The 12813-nt window shown below is 50.2% G+C and overlaps 1 protein-coding gene across 7 annotated transcripts in view; it reads left to right on the plus strand.

The window, feature by feature from the left end:
- The window catches only part of TNRC6A (trinucleotide repeat containing adaptor 6A), a 451850-nt gene that overhangs the window by 412091 nt on the left and 26946 nt on the right, over positions 1–12813 (plus strand). The gene's annotated exons all lie outside the window — the stretch shown is intronic.

Below are 12813 nucleotides of genomic sequence, written 5' to 3' on the forward strand. Positions count from 1 at the left end.
GCATCCTGCTGGTACATCATGCCAGGTGGGGGATGCGGGCTCGGCAGTGGGACCTGAAGTTCCAGTGGGCCCAGCATCGGGGCAACTTGTCCGACCATGTCCTGATCTCAGAGGGCACTGCAAGACAGTTGCAGTGGTGGCTCACGGACCGCGATTGGGTCAGTGGCAGATCCCTACCCCAACCGGAGCACCTAGTAGGGACGGATGCGTCCCTCCTGGGATGGGGGGCCACATGGGAGAGGCGGAGAACTGAGGCCTCTGGTCTCCGGCGGAGTCCCGGTTCCATATCAACCTATTGGAGCTGCGGGCGATCCGACTTGCACTGAAGGCATTCCTTCCCTCTGTTCGGGGAAGTGTAGAGCAGATGTTCACGGACAACACCACCGCCATGTGATATTGCAACAAACCAGGCGGGATGGGGTCGTGGACTCTTTGTCGGAGGCTCTGCGCCTCTGGACATGGCTGGAACATCAGGGCATCACCCTGGTGGTTCAACACCTGGCGGGCTCTCTGAACGCCAGGGCAGACGAACTCAGCCGCCGGTGCATGATGGATCACGAATGGCGTCTGAACTCGGACGTGGCGCAAGGCCTCGTTTGGCAGTGGGGAGAGCCTTGGTTAGATCTATTCGCCACCGAAGTGAACGCGCAATGTCAGCAGTTCTGCGCGTTGGAATTTCCAAGGCGGCACTCGCTCGGAGACGCTTTTCGTCGCGAGTGGAGTTGCGGTCTGTTGTACGCCTTTCCGCCTATACCACTTCTGCCCAGAGTGCTCCAAGCCCAAGTCATCCTTGTGGCTCTGGATTGGGCACAAAGATTCTGGTATCCCGAGCTACTCAGTCTTTCGATCGATCCCCCGATTCGACTGCCTCGAGCAGCAGCGGCAGGGGACGGTCCTCCACCCGAACCTGTCCAGCCTCCACCTCCATGCGTGGAGATTGAGCGGCGGCAGTTGATGCCATTTGACTTGCCTCCTGAAGTCTGTAATGTTCTGGCAGCCAGGCGTCCCTCCACAAAATCGCTGTACGCCTGCAGGTGGAACAAATTTGTGGCATTGTGCACAGCAAAGGCTGTGGATCCCCTTTCCACCCCTCTTTCTGATGTTCTCCTCTTTCTTCTTTCCCTGGCCCAGCAGGGCTCTGCTCTGGGCACCCTCAAGGGATACCTTTCGGCCATTACTGCTTTCTTCCGGCTTCCTGATCAGCCTTCTCTTTTTAAATCCCCCGTTGTTTCTCGATTCTTTAAGGGCATTACCCACATGTTCCCTCCTGTCCCTTTCGTAATGGGATTTGAATCTAGTATTGACCTATCTGATGTGTGCTCCCTTTGAGCCACTTCATAATTGTCCCCTTCGTCTTCTGACGCTTAAGACTGCTTTCCTGGTTGCCATCTCCTCTTTTAGAAGCGTGAGTGAGCTCCAGGATCTCTCTTCTAAGCCTCCTTTCCTTTCTGTCCATCCGGACAAAGTTGTTCTCAGGACTCGTCCTTCCTTTCTCCCTAAGGTGGTAACTGCCTTTCACATCGGCCAGTCTGTTACACTGCCTACCTTCTTTCCGCCTCCGTATCCCTCGAAAGAGGAAGAGAGGCTCCACCGTCTGGACCCAAAACGGGCGCTGTCCTATCTCGACCGCACCAAACAGTTCCGGGTGGACGACCAACTCTTTGTTGGCTACCTGGGCGCTAAGAAGGGGCGGGCAGAGCCCAAGCGAGCCATCTGTCGGTGGGTCGTTTTGTGTATCTAGGCCTGTTATTCCTTAGCTAAAAAGGAACCTCCTGTAGGGCTGAGGGCCCATTCCACTCGGGCCACAGCGGCGACCACTGCCCTGGCCCGGGGAGTCCCCTTGCAGCACATTTGTCAGGTAGCAACGTGGGCCTCGCTGCACACGTTTGCCAAACATTATTGCCTGGACAGCCAAGTCCGGAGAGACGGCTTCTTTGGCCGTTGTGTTCTCCAGGACTTTCTGGTGTGATCTTGGTTCGCAGGCCCACTACCGGGGTTGGTATTGCTGGGGTATCTATTCTAAGGTGAGGAATCTAACTAACGTGTTTCTTTCAGATGAACAAGTTACTTACCTTCGGTAAAGATATAGCTGTAAGAAACATTAGTTAGTTAGATTCCTCACCGCCCCACCCATCCTCCCCGTTCTGCGAACCGATATCTAGGGTTGAGGTCATCCCTTTCAGGGCCCTAGATTCTTGGCACCAGTGTCGGTCTCTTGCATGGCTCTGCATTCCTGGCGCAGAAAGCTATGTACAAGAACTGACGTCAGCGCGTGAGGGCGGCGTCTAAGTACTCCAACGTCATCCCAGCGATCAAGACGCCGTCGACGACTGACGCGGAGCCGCAGACACCTAGCGACGCGCAAGGGTATTGCTGACGAAAAATCTTTACGGATCCAGCCTGACGCCTGGGGATATTCTAAGGTGAGGAATCAAACTAACTAATGTTTCTTACAGATACATAGTTATCGAAGGTAAGTAACTTGTTCATTTCTTGAGTTCCCCTAGATTACCAGATCTGACATGGACTACTCTATAATGACTGGTTTGGACTTTAGTCTTGTGAATTCCGGCCCAGTCGAATGATTTTCTGTTGCTAGGACAGGTGACTAAACAGGATCTGTTTAAAAATCTGTACCAGCTGTGGGCCTCAATAGATCTGCACAGATGGCCCACATGAACAGTCTTTGATGCAAATATATCCAGTACAAATCATTATGTTGAGATATCTGCAAAATATTTCCTTTAGAGACTTTCAAGGGCAGGGAATGTAGGCCAGTCATGTACATTCTGGACAGAAAGGAGATTTTACAGGGTCAATCTTTTTTGGATTCACGTGCTATGCATCCTTTACCTAGTGGTTGGGTGTGAACGTTTCTGTTCTTTCTTTATAGTTGACGCCCAGTAGATGGGTAGTGCCATCCAACCTGAGAAGTCATGCCTCAGTTCGGGGTAGTTGTCTTCAGATTCTTTTGTTTGCTTTTGATTTTTGGAAGCACAGTCCCCAGCTCCGGTTTGGCGATCTGCAAACAGGCAGCGATTACTAAAATGGAGCCAAAAAACACAAAAAAAAGAAGAAATAAAATAAAACACTGAAGGAGAAGGGATGCCACAAATAAACCATGTGGGCTTCGACCACATGGTTGGAAAATGTTCGGCCAGAGGGGATAGATATCCCCGGTTCTCCTAAGATTAGAAGGGATGGAAAATACCCCTATTAAGTTGTCCAAATGGCCACTACGATCTTGTCCAAAAGAACAAGCACAAAGCCTGCAAACTGTGCCTCCCTAAAGGCCATAGGATGGGCACAATATGTAGGAATGCAGCCCAAACAAGTCTTCCTTAAGGACCTAGTGCTGTCAAGTGAGGAGATAATCATCAAAGAAACAGGGGATTCCCAGAAAAATCAGGGGACATATGCTTAGGAAACGGTATGTGTTGAACCAGACGGCAAAGAGGAGTAAAAATGATCACAGAAACGGATACAGAAAAAGCACATTGCCATCAGGTCGCAGTGGAACTGAGCTGAAGGTTTTTCACTTGAAGACCCCAAATAGTTGAAGGGAAATCACAATTTTGAACTGTATGGGTCTAAAGCAAGAGACACAGGATGAGGCTAATCTCCTGACTCCGATTTGGACCCCAAAAGGGAATCGGGATAGGGGATGCATAAAAGGGCTGAAGGAATACCACCTAGAAAAGAAAGCGCTTTGACGAATCCCTTCAGGGTTTTAGAATTCCCATCAGACCAAGCCAACGCAGGAAACAAGAGGGTCAGACCGAGCTAGAGCCCACATGAATTCCTAAACCACAAGAAAAAGAACAGGAGGACATTTAAGAAGAAGACAAACAAAATGACAGCCCATCATAGAATTGTAATTGGATTTTATATAGAGCTTGCTTCCCCTGAGGAGGTGTTTGTGATTTACAGCAAGTAGCACACTACTCTGGAACCCAGTGTTAGTGGTTATTGCAATTATTAGTGTGCTCAAGGAAACATTGCATGCATTTACTCCAATTACTTTGTATTATATTAGTTCCATTTAGGTGTGATCTTTAGGGGGGGCCATGTAGTTTCAGGTGAATGGTTGGTGAGATAGATAGGCTGGCGGAGATTAGGTAATGTTAGATTGCAAATATCGCCTGGCGCTAGAATGGATCTGGGTAACATTCTCAGAAATGCTCCTGCTTGCCTATAAGTCGCCCCACAAGTGTCATGGCAGACGCTGCATTTCAATGCCGCCCTGCACACAGACCTCCGTTTTTAATCTTTTCTTCTTCTGCACCCCCAAACGTAAGTTTTGTATGGAACAAAAGATGCAGGTGACTGTGTGCCATAACCTACTTTTGAACCTAATTAAGAGTTCCTTCCATTCAGTGAGGCATTGGGAGGGCAGTGAGACATCAGTGGGTAGAATATCCACCAGCAAGAGCGTTACCGAAGGCAAGTAACTTGTTCTACTAATGTTAACTTTTGTCTGCACATTCATCACCTAAAAAATTGATATCAAAGTATTAAATCCCAAAGGAGGAGCGTCTGGGGAGTGGACTCAAACCTGAATATCTTGTACGACAGAGCAGGCAAAATGACCCTCTCTGGGAACCTGGTTGTCACAACAGTAGTGTTTCATGAATCTGTGCACCAGCACACAACTCAACCTGGCTGATGACCAGAATCGGCGTTCCCCCTTGCCAATACCCTCATACTGGCTTTGACGGAAGGAACTTTCAGGGGGTTGCTTCTTGGACAGCACATAGGAAATTTTAATGCAGAGGACTATCCTTATGGATATGGTTCTTTTCTGCACTGCCTTTGGCACTGGAAAATCCTACAAAGAGCTGGTCATCCACACAATGTGTTTTTAATGTAAAAGCCTAGTGCCCTTTTAGGGTGAAGCCGAGGAGCCTCTTCGGAGGATGAAGGGAGAGCGTAAAATGTTGGAGAGGGATTAGCCACTGTGGAAACATGTCAGCGTTTAGTAAGCATGCCACCGAGGTCCGCAGCGCTAATTCCTCTGGAGAGAAGGTGCTGGGCCCAAGAGTGCCAGCAGTTCACTCATGCAGCACGCAGAGGATGATAGCAGTTGGGAAGACTGTTTTGAACGTCCCTGGTGGCAGCAGGCAGCTTTAAATTGGCTCAGAAGATGTGCACAGAGAAAGTCAACACTAACTTAAAGTCCCATTGCGGCAAAATGAACAGCTTTTGGGAAATATGCAAGTCCTATCCTTCATAAAATGTATCACAACATGTTATTTAAATGGAGATGGTTGTTCCATATGTGAACTTAAAGGGCCGATGGATAACCAAGAACTGTGCCTGCTGCAAGGCATTGGGCCAAGGATAAAACAAACACATCTGAAAGTTTGGCCTGCTGTGTTTGCCAAGCTACAAACCTGTCCCAGTGTATATGGACTTTGTCAAATGGCATCTGGCTGCAAGGATAACCTCTAATACTGCAGCCAATAGATTAAACACGTTTAACTATCGCCACGTGGTTCTCCATGCATGAAGGTGTAGGTTGTGGAGACTTGGGTTCGGGAACCTCCCTTGTTCCTGAGACAGGAGATCTTCCCGAAGTGGAAGATTGAAGGGCAAATGCTCAAGAGCTCTGGGTTCCCTTCAGTCCTAGCTCGGTCTGTGCCTGTTAAGATGGCTTGGGCCTGATCTATCTTGACTTCCCTCAGAACCCGAGAAAGGAGGGGCAGTGGCGAGAACATGTACAGAAGAAACTTGTCCTATCGCAGTTGGAGTTAATCTCTTGGCTTTGTTGAAGGAAACTCCAGTGCACAGTAAAATGTATGCAGTATGTTCAACCTAACCAGGGAATACCCCACTGATCAAAGATGGCCCTTGCCATCCTGGCGTAGAGGTGCCACTTGTGTTCCGTCAGCAGACATCTGCTCTGGCTTTCAGAGACCTTGTGAGATGGTTGTCTACCACAAAGATGTTCTCCTGGTCCAGCATCTGTCATAGCAGTAGGGTCTTCTGATCCAGGACTCCACACTGTCCTGCTTGTTGCAGTACAACAGGGCAGTTGTGTTGTCTGTGAGGCTCTACACCACCCTTCCCTTATTGGATGTCAGGAATGCATTAACCCATTGACTGCAGCGCGAATTCCGCCGCGGTGAAGGTAATTTATGACTGGGCGTGGTTAGGATGGCCCCCGGCTGTCCGACGAACGCAAAGGGTTAAGGGCCATACAGATCACCCAAAGCATCAAAGTTTGGCGTGGAACTGTCTGTTCAATGGCATGTGTGGCTGTAGATATACATGCTCTGCATACGCCTGCTATCCAGTCTTTGGTTCGGAGTTGGGCAACTTGTTCTTCTTCAAAGAAGTCTTTCGAATCATGAGGTAGAGTGACTCCTCCTCTCAGTGATCTTGCGCATGGGCCTTGACTCCTTTGTTATCGTTTTCTCTCCATCGTCTGGTTTGAACTTGTGTGCCTCTCCTCCATGTTCAACTCCGTTCGGTACGAGTCTTCGGTCCTATTCCGTCAGTGATGGTATAGTTTATCTCAATCGCAATTTTCCATTACTGTGCCGCTCGAAACCTTCGTCGGTTTGGCCACTGAAGGCTGAATGGAGACAGAGGCTTGATCCAAGGAGGTCGATGCAGAAGATTTTACATTGGTTGAAGTTTTCGGTGCCGGAGCATCCGAAGTATGTGTTCGAGGCATATGAGCTGCAGATTGTACACTTAGCATAGGTCGCCATCTGGTGTTGGGCCCGGATGTTTGCAGTTTGTTTTTCTTCTTGGACAGTCTTTGGAAGTCACGAGTTTGGTGACTCCTCCTTCGGTCCGTACTGCGCATGGGCTTCGGCTCCATCCTCAGATTGTTTTTTTCCGCCATCGGGCTCGGATGTGATACTTCGTGCTCCGGCTTCGAACTTCTACGGTTCCAGCCTCGACGGAAAATCCTCGATTCTTCGAGTTCCTTCATCATCTTCATCTCTCGAAGCGGCACTTTTCTCCATCCCGTACATCGACACCGGCCTTCGGGCCCTCCGCGACTCCGGTCCCGGCCGATGGAAAGGACTCCGTTCAAAAAGTGCCCAAAATGTGGGTCTAAATTTCCCCACACCGACCTCCATCAGGTGTGTAACCTTTGCCTCTCTCCGGAACACGAGGCTAGAGACTGCCCCGCCTGCAAGTCTTTTCGATCGAAGAAGACCATCCGAGATCGAAGAGCTCGACGCACCATGGCGCACTCATCCTCGGCAGCTCCACCGGACATCTTCGGAGACGACGCCGAAGCTTCGGGGCAAACACACACCGAGCAGGAGGAAGACGTCGTCAGCGCTTCCGAGGCCGACGACTCCGACGTGGAGGACGTTACACCAGCGCAGCGGGCCGTGAGTACTATGCCCCCTCCCACCCCCGCGCCGAAAACCAAAGAGACTCCGGTTACTCCCTCGCCTGCCGGCCTGGGCAAAACCAAAACCAAAACTTCGATCACCCCACCTTCGGGCCCGGTGTCGAAGCACCCAAAGTCTCATGGCAGCTCGGGATCGAGCCAGCCGACACCCGGTGCCGAAAAACAGCATCCGGCACCGAAGACTGCAAAATCCAGCTCGACTCCGAAACCACCGGTGCCGAAGCCTGGACACTCGGTGCCGACCAAACACAAACACAAATCTGTCGGCACCGACGCTCCGGCGCCGAAACATCATTCGACGCCGAAACACCCGGAGACCTCAAAAAAGCATGGCGCACACAGACCATCGAAACCCCCGGTTCCGAAATCACCGGTGCCGACAGACGACTCGACACCGTTGGCTCTGTTTACACCAGACCCTTTACAAAAGACTTTGTCCAAAGATCCAAAGACTGGGCTTTTGACTTTAACTACCAAGAAAAGACGCCTTGATGCTCCGGCTCCTCCTCCTCCACCCAAAAGGAAGGACTCTGCTACTTCTCCCCTCAGAGTGCCCTCCCCACCACCGCCTCCCCTACCCACTCCACCTCCTCCACCGCCTCCACCTCACAGGTCTCCGCCACCTTTACCTCACTACGATCCGGCCCCATCCCCAGATCCGGATGATGGGGATCCGGACAATTACCCGGCAGACGCCCCAATGGATCCCACTCCACCAGGGACCCCAGATCCATGGGAGGATTACAATAACCCTGATATACCCAATGTACCTCAGGACGACCTATACCCATCAAGGCCGTCTCCTCCAGAGGACTTCTTAGGGTTTCATCATTTAGTGCAGAGAGCAGCACACTACCATGGGGTGGACATGCACAGTGAACCAGTAGAAGAAGACTTCCTACTGGATACATTTGATATACAAGACAAATCTACTTCCATTTTACCCATGCTTAAGGGTGTCACCAAGCACGCTACAGAGGTGTTCAAAGACCCTGTCAGAGCCAGAGTACTGAACCCTAGAATAGAGAAGAAGTACAAGGCGGCACCCACAGACCCTGCTTACATCAAGGGCCCTGCTCCCCTAGATTCCCTAGTTGTCTCCACAGCTAGAAAGCGGGCTAACTCCCAATCCTCAGGAGATGCCCCACCGCCAGACAAAGAATCTAAACTTCTGGACGCGTCTGGTAAACGCACCGCCTCCCAAGCTGCAAACATGTGGCGCATTGCAAACACACAAGCACTGCTTGCGCGATATGATAGAGCACACTATGACGAACTAGAGGCTCTTGTGCAGCACCTTCCAGAAAAATACTAGCACAAGGCTCATGACCTCATACAGGAGGGTAAACTAATCACAAACACCTCCATTAAGTGTGCCCTCGATGCAGCCGACACTGCTTCTAGGGCCATAAATACCAGTGTCCTGCTTCGTCGCCACGCCTGGCTCAGGATCTCAGGGTTCAAACCTGAAGTCCAGGCATCCATACTCAATCACCCCTTTGACCAGGAAACACTCTTTGGGCCAAAGGTAGACGAAGCGCTCGAAAAGATGAAGAAAGACACAGACACAGCAAAGTCTATGGGGGCACTCCAAACACAAGCCTCCAAACGTTCCTTTCGACGCTCGTCCTTTCGTGGCACAGGTAGAGGCTCCTCCACCGATAACGCCTCTACCTCCTACAAGTCCCCTCCTCAAAATACCTTTTCAAAGGGCAATCAGAGAGGTGGTTACAGGGGTAACAACAATAAGGGCAGGGGCAAAACCAACAACACCCGTTCTGCCACCCCCCCCCCCCCCGCACAATGACTCCCCTCCGCTCCCCCCAGACCATTCCACTCCGGTCGGGGGCAGACTACAAAACTTTATCCACGTATGGGAGTCCATAACATCGGACAAATGGGTGACCCAAATCATTCGGTCAGGGTACTGTCTAGAGCTAACATCTACCCCACCCAATATCCCACCAAGGCACCGTCCAATGTCTCAAGAACATTCCACACTGCTCAAACAAGAGGTACTTTCACTCCTGCAAAAACATGCTATAGAGCAGGTCCCCGTCAACCAACGAAATCTAGGGGTCTACTCTCTATATTTCTTAATACCAAAGAGAGACGAGACCCTCAGACCCATTCTGGACCTCCGGCCTCTAAATGCCTACATACATTCAGACCATTTCCATATGGTCACCCTACAACAAGTCCTCCCACTCCTCTGCCAGGGAGACTTTCTCACAACCTTGGATCTGAAAGACGCATACTTTCACATTCCAATACACCCCTCTCACAGGAAATACCTCAGGTTCGTGGTGGACGGGCAACATTACCAATTCACGGTTCTCCCCTTCGGGGTCACCACCGCACCACGGGTGTTTACCAAATGCCTAGCAGTAGTAGCAGCACACCTCAGACGTCAACATATTCATGTCTTCCCTTACCTAGACGACTGGCTGATAAAAGCCGCGTCCTACGACCAATGTGTGCAGCATACAAACAGCACCATCCAACTGCTCCACCAGCTAGGCTTCACGGTGAACTACCAAAAGTCCCACCTCATACCATCTCACACAAAGCAATACCTCGGGGCCACTATAGACACCTCCAAGGGTATTGCCTATCCAAACTCAGCCAGAATCACAAGCATTCAAGCCTTACGCAAAACATTCCTTCCTCAGCACTCTCTTCCAGCAAGAGTGTTTATGAAGCTCATAGGAATGATGGCGTCTTGCATTTTCATAGTGCCCCATGCAAGACTCCACATGCGTCCACTTCAAGAGTGCCTAGCACAACAGTGGAACCAGGCCCAGGGTCAGCTGACGGATCTGGTGTTGGTGGACGGCCGCACACATCACTCTCTGCAGTGGTGGAACACCACAAACCTTTCCAAAGGGCGGCCGTTCCTGGACCCGGTTCCTCAAGTGACTCTAACAGCGGACGCATCGCTCTCCGGCTGGGGAGCGCACCTTCTACACCTCACCATGCAAGGTCTATGGACGCCACAGCAAAAATCGCTCCACATCAACCATCTGGAGCTCTTGGCGATCTTTCTAGCCCTAAAATCTTTCCAAAAACAGATTTCGGGCAAAGCAGTCCTCATCCGCACAGACCATATGACTGCAATGTATTATATCCAAAAACAGGGGGGGACACACTCTCCCCAGCTCTCCCGCTTAGCCCAGAGCATATGGAGATGGGCAATTCCTCAAAACATCTTTCTCCTGGCACAGCACGTTCCAGGCGTACAAAACACCATGGCAGATCTGCTCAGCAGACAAACGCAACAAATACACGAATGGGAACTGCATCCACAAGTTCTTCACCCATTCTTCCAACAGTGGGGGCATCCTCAGATAGACCTCTTCGCCACCCACGAAAACAAAAAATGCCCAAGCTTCGCCGCCAGATACCCACACCCATTGTCCAAGGGCAATGCGATATGGATGAACTGGTCAGGCAGATTTGCATACGCCTTTCCACCTCTCCCACTAATTCCATTAGTGGTCAGGAAGCTACAACAGCACTCCCTCACACTCATTCTGGTAGCTCCGACGTGGGCCAGGCAGCCGTGGTACACCACGCTACTACAACTGTCAGTGGTACCACATCAAAAACTGCATCTATCCCCATGCCTCCTAACCCAGAACCATGGAGAAATCAGGCACCCGGACCCAGCTCAGCTCAACCTGGCGATCTGGCTCCTGAAATCCTAGAATTCGGATACCTTAACCTTCCCCCTGATTGTATGAACATCATCATGGAAGCCAGACGTCCTACCACTAGAGCATGCTATGCCGCAAAGTGGAAAAGATTTGTAATTTACTGCCGTAACAATACAATCAACCCTCTAGATGCATCCATACAGCACATCATATGCTATCTGCTCCATCTTCACAGGTGTAACCTGGCATATTCATCCATACGCCTACACCTAGCAGCGATCGCTGCTTATCTACAAAACAGGCAGCATTTATCACTCTTCAGAGTGCCCGCTATTAAAGCCTTCATGGAAGGCCTTAAACGAGTAATTCCTCCCAGGGCACCACATTCCCCTGTATGGAATCTAAATTTAGTTCTTACACGACTAATGGGTCCGCCCTTCGAACCAATGCACAAATGTGAGCTACAGTTTCTCACCTGGAAAACAGCTTTCCTTGTAGCTATCACTTCCCTTAGAAGGGTTGGTGAAATACAAGCGTTCACCATACAGGAACCCTACATACAAATGCATCACAGCAAGGTCATACTTCGCACAAATCCGAAGTTTCTGCCCAAAGTCATTTCCCCCTTCCACCTCAATCAATCAGTGGAATTACCTGTCTTCTTCTCGCAACCCCAATCTGTTGCAGAAAGGGCCTTACACACACTTGATGTAAAAAGGGCGTTACTATACTACATACAAAGAACGCAACCCTTCAGGAAGACTAAACAATTGTTAGTTTCCTTCTCTCCACCACATAAAGGCAACCCCATTTCAAAATCAGGGATAGCTAGGTGGATTGTAAAATGCATACAAATTTGCTATCAAAAGGCAAAGAGAACATTATCTGTTCCCCCTAAAGCCCACTCTACAAGAAAGTTAGGGGCTTCTATGGCTTTTCTAGGGAATATACCCTTAGATGACATCTGCAAGGCAGCCACATGGTCTACACCGCACACCTTCACAAAACACTACTGTGTAGATGTGCATTTCAAGCAGCAAGCTAGGGTGGGCCAGGCTGTACTAAAGACACTTTTTCAAACAGCTGCAACGGATACCGGTGGTCGCCGCTAAGGTTGGGTACTGCTATATAATCTATGCTAAGTGTACAATCTGCAGCTCATATGCCTCGAACGGAATATGCTACTTACCAGTATGCATCTGTTCTTGGCATGTAGAGCTGCAGAGTTGTACACGCCCACCCGCCTCCCCGGCTACCTCTATCCGTTCCAGTACATCTTATTTAGATACAACACATGGGTTTCTCACTGTTATTACTACGCTCCATCATTTCCCTGTTGGCGAAAAACAATCTGAGGATGGAGCCGAAGCCCATGTGCAGTACGGACCGAAGGAGGAGTCACCAAACTCGTGACTTCCAAAGACTGTCCAAGAAGAAAAACAAACTGCAAACATCCGGGCCCAACACCAGATGGCGACCTATGCTAAGTGTACAACTCTGCAGCTCTACATGCCAAGAACAGATGCATACTGGTAAGTAGCATATTCCTTTCGGATCCAACCATGGCAAGTTGGCAGTTCGGTGACCTCTAAGAGTGGGAAGGGCGAGTGTCTGGAAGTCGGTTTGGGTGGTTGAGTAGGGTCTGAGGTGACAGTACTCACAAGAGTGACAGGGTGTAGCCTGCATAATGAACCTCTTGATACTACACCTCCAGGTTCACCAAGATCGTATACAGGAGAGTATGGGAGAACCATTGGAGGATGCTGATCCATGGAACAC

This window comes from Triturus cristatus, chromosome 10 (assembly GCF_964204655.1).
Source record: "Triturus cristatus chromosome 10, aTriCri1.1, whole genome shotgun sequence".
NCBI classification, from domain to species: Eukaryota; Metazoa; Chordata; class Amphibia; order Caudata; family Salamandridae; genus Triturus; species Triturus cristatus.